This window comes from Choloepus didactylus, chromosome 13 (assembly GCF_015220235.1).
Source record: "Choloepus didactylus isolate mChoDid1 chromosome 13, mChoDid1.pri, whole genome shotgun sequence".
In the NCBI taxonomy this organism is placed as follows: domain Eukaryota; kingdom Metazoa; phylum Chordata; class Mammalia; order Pilosa; family Megalonychidae; genus Choloepus; species Choloepus didactylus.
Window position 1 is genome coordinate 91,957,152 of NC_051319.1, and position 13,624 is coordinate 91,970,775.

Sequence of the window (13,624 nt, forward strand, 5' to 3'; positions counted from 1 at the left end):
AAGTCATCTTGCCTTGTACTTTGGATTTAGGAGGCTTCCACCAGGACAAGGTTAGCAGAGTAAGACTCTAAGTGCCATCTGTTGTTATTTGCATTGTCCTTTCTCAAATGGTTTCAAAGTATTTTATAGCTTGTTAGAGTGGGAAGTACCAACTTCATTGGACATGGGGAAGAAATCTAAAAAACAGCAGACAACAATTACGTATTCAAGGTCAGAGAGAGAAAGAAACATGCATCAGAGCCTCTGCTCAAAGGAGGCACTTGCTGTATATATACACTTTTATTAAAAACAAACTTGCATGTGAAGTTAAAAAAAAATTCAAATTGTTGGTGGAAGTTGTCGTCATAGAATTATATTCTATGACAGCAAGTTTTTTCTGTTTTAAGTATAAGTGAAAGATACTAAATCTATTCCGTTCCCTTGGTGAATGTTTTCAAAGACCTTGAATTAAAAAAAAAAACTATTATAAGGCACCTTTGCAAAGTGTCAAACCTGAGCAGAAATATCTATATATAGAGGAGAATAATGTGTACCTGCTATAAAAAAAGACAGAAAAACTTCAGCATAAAAATGCATACTGATTCATATTGCTTAAGTAAAAGAAAATAAAGTTTAAGTAAAACACTTAGAATATATTATATGGTTCTATTAGAAATAATTGCATATATTTTTCCATATCCTATAGAAGAGAAACTGGCTATCAATATTTTCCCTATTATAATATGGCATAATGTAGTAAAATAAACTGCAGTTAATCTAGATTATTTCTTTTAAACATTTAGATTTCTGCTTTGAATTTTGTCTCAGAGGTCAATGCTTAACTACAGATTTTTTTCATTTAATGGGCTCTGAGAAGAGAGTGAGGTTGACTGTTTGCAGACAGTCAATGTAATCCCAACATGGGCCATACTGCATAGGAAAATCATTTCAAAATTCAGATCAGCAACTTATCTCTTGAGCCATATCTATGTGCAATGCATTACTAGAGTTGGAAAAGATACAACATGTAGCTACCAAACAAAGCTGCATGTACCAAGTGGCAAAGGACTGGGAAACACACACATACACATAAACACTCCCACACACATCACGAAGGCAAGGACAAGGGCTTGCTCCTTAGCTCCTTGTTGAATCCCAGTGGCTAGTACAGTGCTCGACTCAAAGTAGAATCTAAGTAAATATTTTCAAATGAATAAACAATTTCACCAACAGATAAGCTATATAGAATAACTATGGTTAAAAGGCTGGAACATGAAGGGTGAACAGAATGGATCCAAGAAAGGCAGGAAGGAGAACAAATGAAAGTAAGCAGGGGGAACAGATTGCATATCACATAGTCTGGTGTGGAAGGTTCATGCTGGGAAACCAACGGATGCACAGCTAGAAAAAAAAAGATGAAAGTAATTGTACGTTGTCTTGACTGCCTCAATACTGAATTTGCATTTTGTTCAATAATTACTGGGACTCTGACAAACATAAGTGAAGAGATGTGATACAATTAATTTTTAATGAAGATTTTTCTTGATTTCACATGCCGGGTAGAATGAAGCAGAAAGAAATTAGAGGTGTAGATCTGGGTAGGAATCCATTGCCAATGTCCAGATATAAAGAGGTGAGTCCTGGGCTAAGATGGAAAGGTAGAAGGACTTGTTTCTTTCCTAAACTAAGGGAACTCCTATTCATCTCACCACTGTCATCTTCTTCATCATCACTAGAACAGCTTCTCTTTATTGAGCACTTCGTAGGTACTGAGACCTGTACAGGATGCATTTTACTTGAATCACCCAGTTTCAGACTTGGCAATTGCCATAATCAAAGTCACACAGCTAAAGCCAACTTGGCAGGTAAAATCACTGCCCTCCCCGCTATGTGGGATCAGACACCCAAGGGAGTGAATCTCCCTGGCAACGTGGAATATGACTCCCAGGGAGGAATGTAGACCTGGCATCTTGGGATGGAGAACATCTTCTTGACCAAAAGGGGAAAATGAAAGGAAATGAAATAAGCTTCAGTGGCAGAGAGATTCCAAAAGGAGCCGAGAAGTCACTCTGGTGGGCACTATTACACACAATATAGACAACCCTTTTAAGGTTCTAATGAATTGGAGTAGCTGGCGGTAGATACCTGAAACTATGAAACTACAACCCAGAACCCATGAATCTCGAAGACGATTGTATAAAAATGTAGCTTATGAGGGGTGACAACGGGATTGGGAAAGCCATATGGACCACACTCCCCTTTGTCCAGTTTATAGATAGATGAGTAGAAAAATGGGGGAAGGAAAAAAACAAACAAACAAAGGCAGCCAGTGTTCTTTTTTCCTTTAATTGCTCTTTTTCACTTTAATTATTATTCTTGTTATTTTTGTGTGTGTGCTAATGAAGGTGTCAGGGATTGATTTAGGTGATGAATGCACAACTATGTAATGGTACTGTAAACAATCGAAAGTACGATTTGTTTTGTATGACTGCGTGGTATGTGAATATATCTCAATAAAATGAACTAAAAAAAAAAGAAGTCACACAGCTAGTGTGTTTGAGCCCGAAACTTTTTTATGGACTTAAACTACTACACTTCTCTTCAGCTCGTCTGTGATGTAGGAAGAGTTCCTGTAATGTGCTGATTGTTGGGAAGGAGGGGGAGAGGCAAGGCAGGGTCAAAGATCACATCCAAACCTCGTGAAGGGAACACTGGATGAAACTGACTAGCATCAGCAAATTCAGTAAGATGGAAGAAGTCATTGGTATATTTGGAAGTAATGACAGCTTATATTTTGAGGGTACTGACTATAAGCAAGGGACTATGCTAAATAACATATATGCATTTTCTCTTTTAATCTACATTATAAATATTATGAATAAAGGAAAAGAAGCTCAAAGAAGAAAAACAGGTTGTGCAAATTTACATGGCTAGTAAGTATCAGGGTAAAGACATTAACATAGACAGCCTTACTCCAGAGCTTACAAACGAAATGACTATGCTGTACTGTAAACAATCCAGTTCATTTTAAAAGAAAGCACATTTGAACTACAGCTGTACCATCCTTTTTTATTATTTACTGATTTACTTAATTACCTATATAAAAAAATTCCACACTTATTTGAAAACAATTTTGAGGCACTTTATACATACACTTCAATATAATATAATTTATGATTTAAAATGAAGTAGATAGTAAATGGGTATGCCTATGTAAAGACAAGTATTCAAATAGCAATAGTTTCCCTTAAGTGGTAGGATTACGGGAGACCTTAATCTGAGTTTATTGGACTTTTCTTTCCCTTCCCCAAGATTTCCAAAGTAACTGTTGTATAAAATCTATGATCTGAAGGAAATAATGTTTGGGGTTGGGGAACAAAGAAGAATTCTGTGAGGCAAGTGGAGCAAAGAAAAAACAAGGGTAGCTCACCAGCGGAAGCCAGGAGGGAAGCTAGAACACAACAGTCATGCTTTTCACATCACATCATGCAAAGCTGGAATTAATGCAGACACACGGAGATCTTGCTCCTAAATTTGAAATGCTTTGGACTCTACAATGACTCTCCTCTCTATTGAAGAGAGAACTGACCATTAGCCTTAGCAAGTCACAGCACAGTTGTCCACTCCGTAAAACCTGACTTAATTGGAATCAGCAGGGCCAGAACAAACTCCTTCTGAATGGATGCCAGACCCCTTCTCACCAAGGGACTATGCAGTCATTTAAATTGGAGCTTGAATAAGTCATTTTTGGGAAACCACCAGGGGCTCTGTTTTCTATCAAACTAGCCTTTCTAAGGGAAGCTTTCGCTACCTGCAACCTTTCCCTGACCTCAGCTGTGGAGGGTTCTGTATGTATCTTACAGTGCTCAGAAGTACAGGTCACTCCAGGAAATAAACTGCGTTACCTGCGAAATTACCTTTCCTCCTCCAATATCTCTTTCCCTTTCTGTTCCAGGAGGTGGGGTGGTAGGGGCAGGGATTTCCCTGATCCCCATTTAATACCTTATCCCCAGTGCCTAGCCTAGTGCCTGACAGTAGGCACTCAAATGTAAAATGTCTGTTGAAGGAGTGAATGATTGAAGCCAAAAGGAAATTTTCATTGGCAAGAGTAAAACATTTTTTAACCCCCAAAATATTAATGTTATCAATCTGAATGAACTTATGGATTATAGGAGGGTGGTAATTCACCACCAAGTTAACAGTAATGTTATTTTACCCCATTTTAAACTCTCCAGTGCATTAATAGTATATAACTACTCAGAATCTTAAGTAATATACTTTCAAATTTCTATCTGGGAAACATTATTTTTCCATTATTTTCTTTGACTTATTACCTTCTGACCCAGAAATTTGGAACTGCAATTTCTCATTTCAAGGTTTACACTCTTTCTATAGTCATCTTTTTAGGGAAAACAGTCTCAAAGGCACAGATTATCTTCCTCCACATGGAACAAAAAGAAGCTTCTAAGACCAGTATTTTCTCTTTGTATAGTAACCAATCTTTGATATTCCAAAGCCCTTAGGGTCCTAGTCTATAGTATTCTAAATCATGATAGCATTTATAAAGATAATTACTATCTTTCATCCTCTTATTCACTCCATACTGTGACAGACGAATACTACTGCTGCTGCTAATCATAATAATAATTATTATTATTGACCATTTACTCCTGGTGGTCACTGTGCCGAGCTATTTACATGCATTGTCCTTTTAATGCTCTGAGGTGGATGTTAAAAAGTAATCTAGTCCAGCCTCAAATGTATGATTTATGCATCCTCTCTACAACTCTCCCCACTGGGAGAGAACGACATGTAAATAATGAACTGCAGACCTGAAGATGAAATGAATGCTGTACTGGAGAAGCAAATCAGGCATTTCTGGGGCTCAGAGGAGGAGCTCAAAATTCCTGGGGAGGACCGTGTGCACAATATCAGAAGGGAGGGCTGAGCTGAGTCTTGAAAGATGAGAGAGAACTGCCATGTGGTCCAGGAAACAAAGAATTATTGAATAAATACTATATAAGAAGATTTGGTTTAAGTATTATGGATGAACCAAGACTACTGATTAACATGGAGGGTGAGAGAATTTGGGAAGGGATCATTTTTACATCTGATATTGAGCTCAGGTAAAATATTTAATTTGGGAGAGGAGTGGTTCCATTTCCTGAACTGAACAAAGAAAAAATTATAACTATTATTAATAAAATAATAACAAAATATAACTATTTATAACAAAAAATAACTATTTATTGAAGACTTTCTACATGACAAGCATCATATTTACCATTATACACACATTATCTCCTCTCATTAAAACCTCACAACCAATACCTGAGGTACATATAATTTTCCCTTTATAAAAAAAGGAAAGTAAAAATGTTGGGCGGTATATTTGCCCAAGGTTACACAGGTTTTATATATATACATATGTATGCCATTCATTGATTCAATTAATTTTCCTTAAGAGCCTACTATGTGTCTGTCAAATCTGGAATTAAGTCTGCTTGATAAAAATACTTGGTCTTACTCCACTGCCTCTCCTTTAAGATCAGAAAGAGAACATCTAATTTTCTTTCTTTTATCTATTATTGCCTTTAAAACATTGAGATGAATTAAAAAGAAGTCCTGCTGTGTAGAAATCAAAGTGTAAGGCTACTAAACACACTTCTTGTCTAAAGCACCACAAAGATTCAACACAAAGCTGCGGATCATTCATTGTAGTAAAGCTCTGAGCACCAACTGAGCTGATCGTTTAGGGCATTTCACTTCTAAATCCCATTCTTCAGGGTGCTTGTAACCTAGCAGTTAACATTTTTCCTACATGAAACAGGGCACAGACAAGGGAACACTTTACTCCTGCAAAATAGTCTGCACAAAATAGCTATTAAGTCTTAAATGATCACATGAGATAGAGAATTCAGTAAGAAGAGATTCACAGCCTAAATTTAGGGCTGTGGTTGATAAACTGAGTGCTGAAATGGCTGCTTTGTAAACAGTCTGATAAATTTCAGTAAATAGTATTAAATAACAACCATTACTACTGCCTTTTATTCATTCAAATGGGGTAACTGCAACTTACTGACGAGCCAGTAAGCAACAGAGTCAACTGGTGGCCTAGAGTCATTTTCTTTACCTCATGGGATGGTGGTGAGAATTACATGGGACTGTGCATGTAAAGGATATAGCACTGCATGTGTCAAATAAGTGCTTTGCTTTAAAATTAATAGATTTAACAAATATGAATTGAATACTTAATAGCTGCCAAGCACTGTCCTTGGTACTGGAGATATGGCAGTGAATGAAGCAAAATAAAATAAAACAAATATCTATCTCTGGCCCAGAAAGCTAACATGCTAGTTGGGGAAAACAAAAAAATAAGACTGATAACTACATACTATGCTAGATTAGAGTAAAGTACTATGAAAAAAAATTAAATACAGCACAGATGCTTTTAGGAAGTGTCCAGGTGATTTTCAATAAGGGAAGGGCAAACTAAGCAGGTGTTACTTGACTAAAGACTGGAAGGGACTGAGTCAGACAGATGCCTGGGAAGAAGGGCAGAGAGCCAGGGAGGCTGGAGGGAAGGAGCGTGGAGAGCAGCCAAGTTGAGAGCAGACATTAATGGAGGGGAGCATGCACAGACCAGACCCTGCTTTTTAGGTAATTTCACATCAATTTGGGCTTTTACTGAGAGTGAGGTGGAAGCCACTGGAGGGTTTGAGCGGACGAGTGATACAATATGACTTTGTTTTATTATTTCACCATGACAGCTCAGGTAAGAGTAGAATGAATTTGCATAAGGGTAGAAGCATGGAGACTGATGAGGAGGCTGTAACAAAGACCAGGTTGTAGCAATGGTGGTGGTGGTGGGATCAGATGTGAACTCTTGATAATCCTTTGCAGGTAAGAAAACTTTGGCTTAAAGAGGTTGCTGTTTAGCCAGGATCACAGAGCCAGTAATTTGCTGAACTGAGATGCAAACCCATAGAGCTCTGATTTAAGGTTCGAACAGTTTACTACTTTATTGTTTGTCTCTGAAACGTATTAAGCTCCCACTCTAAGCAAGGCACTATGTAAAGCAGATAAAAGAGATGAGGGTGACTGTCCAGGAAGTTACACTGTATTAAGAGGACAATACAGGTAGACCATAACTGTATGTGGGGACAGAAAATGCCCCAGCACATTAGTCCAATGAATAGCTTTGGGTGCACAGTACTAGGTGCTGGAAGTAGAGCTGTAAATAAAATAGAATAAAATCCCTGCCCTCATGGAGCTTATATTCTACCAGACTAAGACAAAAAATTAGCAAACTAAATACATAAACTATATAGCACATTAAAATATTAAAAGATAATAACAAGAGACCTAATGAAGATCCAAACCATACCTGTGCATAGTAATTCATTGCATTACTGTTAACAGTGAAAAATTAGAAACACTGTAATATCTCCATAAAAGGGACTAGCTTAATAAAGTGGTATGTCTAGTCTACAAAATAGTATGCAATAGTTAAAAAATGCATAGGTAGATCTATATGACCCAATGAGGCTTGTCTCACTTCAAGACATATTGAGTCAAAAGAGCAAAATGATGAAAGAATCTCAAAGTATAGTGTTACTCATGTTAAAAAAACTAAAGAATATATTAGTGTGGACAACTATGCATATAAAGGCATAAACATGTTCTGGAAAGATACATAAGGTAAAAAGTCCACCTGGTTCAGGGATCAAAAAGGGCTTCCTAGATACTTCACATCATTAGCTTCACCACGGCCACCCGCCTCCTTCTCAACAGAGGATAAACTGGGGTAATCCTCCTCGGCAGTGTGGCTACTCCATTCCAGTCTGCAGGGGAAGCCCCACATCAGCTACCTCTGATAAACCGCATACTTTGATCTTCAGGGTGGAAAGGATCAGTCCTGGGTGACAATATAATGTCTCCTGAGACTTCTTTAGTTTCTCTCATCTTCCACTACCTTCCTGGGGTCCGGGAGTGACTAGAGCCCCATTCTGGCCTCCTTTCTCCTTTTCCTCTTTGTTTCCATCTTCTTACCCACTGTCTCACTCCATTCAGCCTCCCCAAGATCAGGTAATATCATAAACTACTCCTCTCCATGTGCTATCAGCCAAGAAGGTTTGCATTTACAAATTATCCCATCCCCCAGATAGTCAGATAAGGTGAGTTTTCTTTTTACTTAGGAGACACAAGCATTGCATTAGATTGTATATGAGAAAACATTTGGTTGCCATAAACCACCACACATATATTCAGTAATTAAAATGATTAATATTAATGCTCCCATCTTCTCCACTACACATAAGTTAAATGTTACACTGTTGCTATTATTAACCCTCCTACCTCCTCCTCAGTATACAGATTGGGAAATGCTATTAATAATTCTTCCCCTCCCTCACCCCTGCTCCTTCTGTCACTGCAAAGACACTTAGATGAACTGTGTTAGGATTTAAAAAAAAGGCCAAGGATTTTTAATTGTCCCAGTTCCTAGTACCAACTAGCATTCTTTCTCCTTATTTTATAAGTTTATAGAGAACACACACATATTTTATCTAATTCAATATTCACAAAGACACTCTAAAGCAGATACTATTCTTGCCACTTCACAGATGAGAAAACTGGGGCTCTGAATCATGAAATGACTTACCAAAGTTGTCACAATGCTGGAATTAAACCTAAATCTTCTTTTTCCAAGCCCTGTGTTCACTATGCCACAACTCAAGCTTTGGCCCTGAAGGAGGAGGCTTCACTGTGTTAGACCTCTCCTAGACAAAGTCTAGCCCAGAACAGGGGATTGTTTCTCCTCCTGTCTACTCAAGGACATACGAGGGTGCCAGTTGATTACTGGGATGTGAAGGAGCATTGGAAGTGGAGTCAAGTGTACCTGAGCACGACTGTCAACACCTTGTGTGATGGGTGTCTGTACAGAGGTATCGGCAGTACTTGTGGGTACCTGCCCTTGAGTCTCTTTGCTCCTGTGTTTCCCTGTGTATGTGTTTGTCTGTGCATGTTTCTTTCAATTCTGCAAATAGGATGTTCCTTCCTGGTTCAGGGCCTTTACATGTCCTATTCCCTTTGCAGAGGGACCTCTGTTCCTTAGTCTTAATGATCTCAGCTCAAATGTAATTCACTCAAGGAAGCTTTCCTGGGTTTTCCAGACCAGGTCAGGTTCTTCTAGGGCACACCTTCATAGCAACAGCTATTTATTTCTAAATAGCATGTATCGTAGATTGTGATACTTAACCCCACACTAAAATGGAAGCCTTGAGAAGGCAGAGATAGTGTTGGGTTTTGCTCACCATGGTGACTAACATAAAAATCAATAAATATTTTTAAATGGATGAATGAGTGAATAGGTGAATGGCAAGAGGAGATATGGTTCTTGTAACGTTGGCTTGGGGCATGGTAAAGAGGTTCTTCTGAATGCAAAGTTCTTTCTCTTTCTCTTTCTATCTGGCTTTAGCCAAGTTAGGTTCAGAATATTTGTCTTTTTATACGTCTGTGGTTAAAGGTAAGATTAACAAAATGGTTCATAATATCACAAAAATCTGTCACTGCTAACAGTGATAATAAATACTGTAAAAGTGTAGAAAATGAAAATGAATCATTTCTTTCTGAAATTTCCAGAAATTGTGTGTTCTTTATCATTTTATCTAATTGAGTGGCACAATAATAATGATTTATAGTATCTTTTTATGTCAGATTAACATCTAAAATTGTGGACACTTTTTATTTGATGAAAACAATAAAAGCTGTGCATGTTTTCCTCTAGAGTTAGCTATTTTTTTACTGAGATTGTTCACATACCATACAATTATCCAAAGATCCAAAGTGTACAATCAATTGCCCACAGCACCATCACACAGCCATGCATCCATCACCACAATCAAATTTTTTTCAATTTTTTAGAACATTTCACCACTCCAGAAAAGAAATAAAGACAAAAAAAGGAAACTCAAATCTTCCCATACCCCTAACCACCTCCCCCAACATTACTGACTTACAGTATTGGTATAGTACATTTGTTACTGTTGATGAAAGAATGTTAAAATACTACTAACTGTAGTATATAGTTTGCAATAGGTATATATATTTTTCTATGTGGTCCTCTATTATTAACTTCTAGTTATAGTGTCATACATTTGTTCTAGTTCATGAAAGAGATTTCTAATATTTGTACAGTAAATCATGGACATTGCCCACAAGATACACCGTTTTATACAATCCCATTTTTTAACCTCTAACTTTCCTGTTGGTGACATACGTGACTCTGGGCTTCCCCTTTCCACCTCATTCACGTGCCATTCGGCACTGTTAGTTATTCTCACAACGTGCTTCCGTCACCTCTGTCCATTTCCAAACATTTAAGTTCAACCTAGTGAACATTATGCTCATAATAAGCAACCGCTCCCCATTTTTTAGCCTTGTTCTATATCCTGGTAACATATTTCATGTCTATGAGTTTATATGTTATAATTAGTTCATATCAGTGAGACCCTGCAATATCTGTCCTTATGTTTCTGTCTTATTTCATTCAATAGAGTGCCCTCAAGGTTTCTTCATCAACCCATTTTTTTTAAGACGGCTTTGTTCACACACCATACATTCCATCCCAAGTAAACAACTGACGGTTCCCTGTATGGTCATGTATTTATATACTCACCACCATCACCACTATCTATACAAGGACATCTCCATTTTTCCACAAAGAAGGAGGAAGAGTCAAAGAAGGTAGAAAGAAAAAAGAAAGAGAAAAAAAATGACAGGTAGGAAGCAACAAAAGTAAAGACGGTATTAAACTAAAGTAGAATAAAGAGTCAGACAACTTACAGTCCCCCTCTTATATGCATTTAGCTTTGGTATATTGCTTTTGTTACATTAAAGGAAGCCTAATACAATGTTTCTGTTAATTATAGTCTCTAGTTTGCACTGGCTGCATTTTCCCTCCAAAACCACCCTATTTTTAACACCTTGCTAGGTTGACATTCATTTGTTCTCCCTCATGTAAAAACATATTTGTACATTTTACCACAATTGTTGAGCACTCCAAGTTTCACTGAGTTATACAGTCCCAGTTTTTTTCTTTCATCTTTCCTTCTGGTGTCCCACATGCTCCCAACCTTCCTCTTTCAACCATACTCACAGTCATCTTTGTTCAGCATATTTACACTGCTGTGCTACCATGACCCAAAATTGTGTTCCAAACCTCTCACTTCTGTCTTTTCCTGTCTGTCTGTAGTGCTCCCTTAAGTAGTTCCTGTAGAGCAGGTATCTTGTTCACAAACTCTGTCATTGTCTGTTAAAGAATATTCTAAATTCTCCCTCATATTTGAAGGACAGTTTCGCCAGATACAGGATTCTTGGTTGGCGGTTTTTCTCTTTCAGCATCTAAATATATCACACCACTTCCTTCTTGCCTCCATGGCTTCTGCTGAGAAATCCACACATAGTCTTATCAAGCTTCCTTTGTATGTGATGGATTGCTTTTCTCTTGCTGCTTTCAGGATTCTCTCTTTGTCTTTGACGTTTGATAATCTGTTTATTAAGTGTCTTGGCACAGGCCTATTCAGATCTATTCTGTTTGGGGTACACTGCACTTCTTGGATCTGTAATTTTATGTCTTTCATAAGAGATGGGAAATTTTCATTGATTATTTCCTCTACTATTGCTTCTGTCCCCTTTCCCTTCTCTTCTCCTTCTGGGACACCCATGACATGAACATTCATGAGTTTCATGTTGTCATTCAATTCCCTGAGAACTTGCTCTTATTTTTCCATTCTTTTCCCTATGTGTTCTTTTGTGTGTAGGATTTCATGTGTCTTGTTCTCCAGTTCCTGAGTGTTTTCTTCTGCCTCTTGAGATCTGCTGTTGTATGTCTCCATGTATCTTTTATGTCTTGTGCTGTGTCTTTCATTTCCATAGATTCTGCTAGTTGTTTTTCAAACTTTCAATTTCTACCTTATATACACCCAGTGCTTTCATTATATGAGTCATGTTTTTTGCCATATCTTCCCTAAATTTTCAAATTGATTTAGCATTAGGTGTTTCAATTTCCTGTATCTCAGCTAAAGTGTAAGTCTGTTCCTTTGACCGGGCCATAACTTTGTTTTTCTTAGTGTAGGTTGTAGTTTTTTGTTGTCTAGGCATCTGGTTTCCTTGGTTACCCCAATCAGGTTTTCCCAGACCAGAATGGGCTCAGATCTCAGAAGAGGGAAATATTCAGTATCAGGTTTACCTGAGGGTGTGTCTTAGAAGATTGACACACCCTGTGAGGCCTCTAGCCACTGTGCTTTTCCTAACCTGCCCAGCAGATGGCGTCTGTCAGCCTGTTACTCCTGACTGGTGTAAGGAGGTGTGGACCCCTTAGTTTCTGTTTTGGCTGTTTTCCCCCAAGCTCTGGGGTCTGGTTCTGAATGGAAGGCGGGTAATAGAGCTGGGCACCACCTCTCTCCTCTTAGGGAAGACAGACCCCCTAGGGAGTTATCATCTGCATTTGAATAGTCTCTCTGCTATTAGAGTTAACTATTTTTAAATATAGTCACATACTCATATATTTTAAAACTTACTGAAAAAAGGATGATGCATAAGGGTTAAGGGTAGGTGTTCTGGAGTCAGAGCACAGGCTTGAAGACCAACATTAAACACTTACTATGTGACCCTGGACACATCACTTAACTCCTCTCTGTCCGCCTTTTATTTCCTGAGTAAGCTAATACACGTAAATACACAACAGTAACTGGCACGTGGTAGAACTCAATACATTTTAGACATTATTATTTCTATTAGATTTCTGACATGTGATGACATATGAGCCTGAAGTTACTGAGAAATTTCACCTATTTATATCATAATGAAAAATTTCAAATCATTTTCCATTTTCTTTTATATTTTCATTTCTAATTCTTTCAGAATTAGAAAGCAATGTGCACAATAGAAGTGCACATTAGACAGGAGTCATGCATGGGGTTTAGGATGGGGGAGAGACTTTGCAAACACATTTCTTTGTAATAAAAAATGCAGCAAGTTTAATTAATCTTTTTATTTTTAGCAAGGGAGTGGGGCATAAAAGTTCAAAAAAGCATAATTAAAACACCCTATTTCCATTTTCTTAAAGGTATTAATTCATTGGCATGGTAAATTTTTTTTTTTTTTCCAGCAGGCAGAAATGAGTTTATTGCATTAGAAAAAACACCAAAGAAAACCAGCAAACACCTCCATACTAGACACAGCTATTAGTTTGGCTTCAAGGGCATAAGAGAATTTAAAGATTCAAGCTTAATTTCTGGGAGTGGGGGACAATCTCATCCCTCCTCCTTCCCTGTCCCTTTAAACCAACAGACCTCTATGGAGGTGGTTCCAATTACACACACAACACATTTCCCACTTGGCTTGACTGTACAACCCCACGTAGAGTTAGCAGATCACAATGAGCATGTTCTCAAGGTTCTGGCATTGACAGAAATGTGAGAATGGGGTTTGGGTCCTAGCCTGAGCCTGGGCTTCCAAAGTTAGTGACAGTGGGGCTTGAGTGGGGGGAAAGCAGGGAAAGCTTGCCTTCCTGCAGAGCCCTGGGAAGCCTGCTTACTGACCGCTGCTTCTCCCCTAAAACCCTGGGACACAAGCATTGGTA

The 13,624-nt window shown here is 38.1% G+C and overlaps 2 protein-coding genes across 4 annotated transcripts in view; both read right to left on the minus strand.

The window, feature by feature from the left end:
- The window catches only part of JAKMIP2 (janus kinase and microtubule interacting protein 2), a 177,672-nt gene that overhangs the window by 88,375 nt on the left and 75,673 nt on the right, over nucleotides 1–13,624 (minus strand). The window lies entirely within an intron of this gene.
- The window catches only part of LOC119508277 (40S ribosomal protein S20-like), a 90,119-nt gene that overhangs the window by 876 nt on the left and 75,619 nt on the right, over nucleotides 1–13,624 (minus strand). The gene's annotated exons all lie outside the window — the stretch shown is intronic.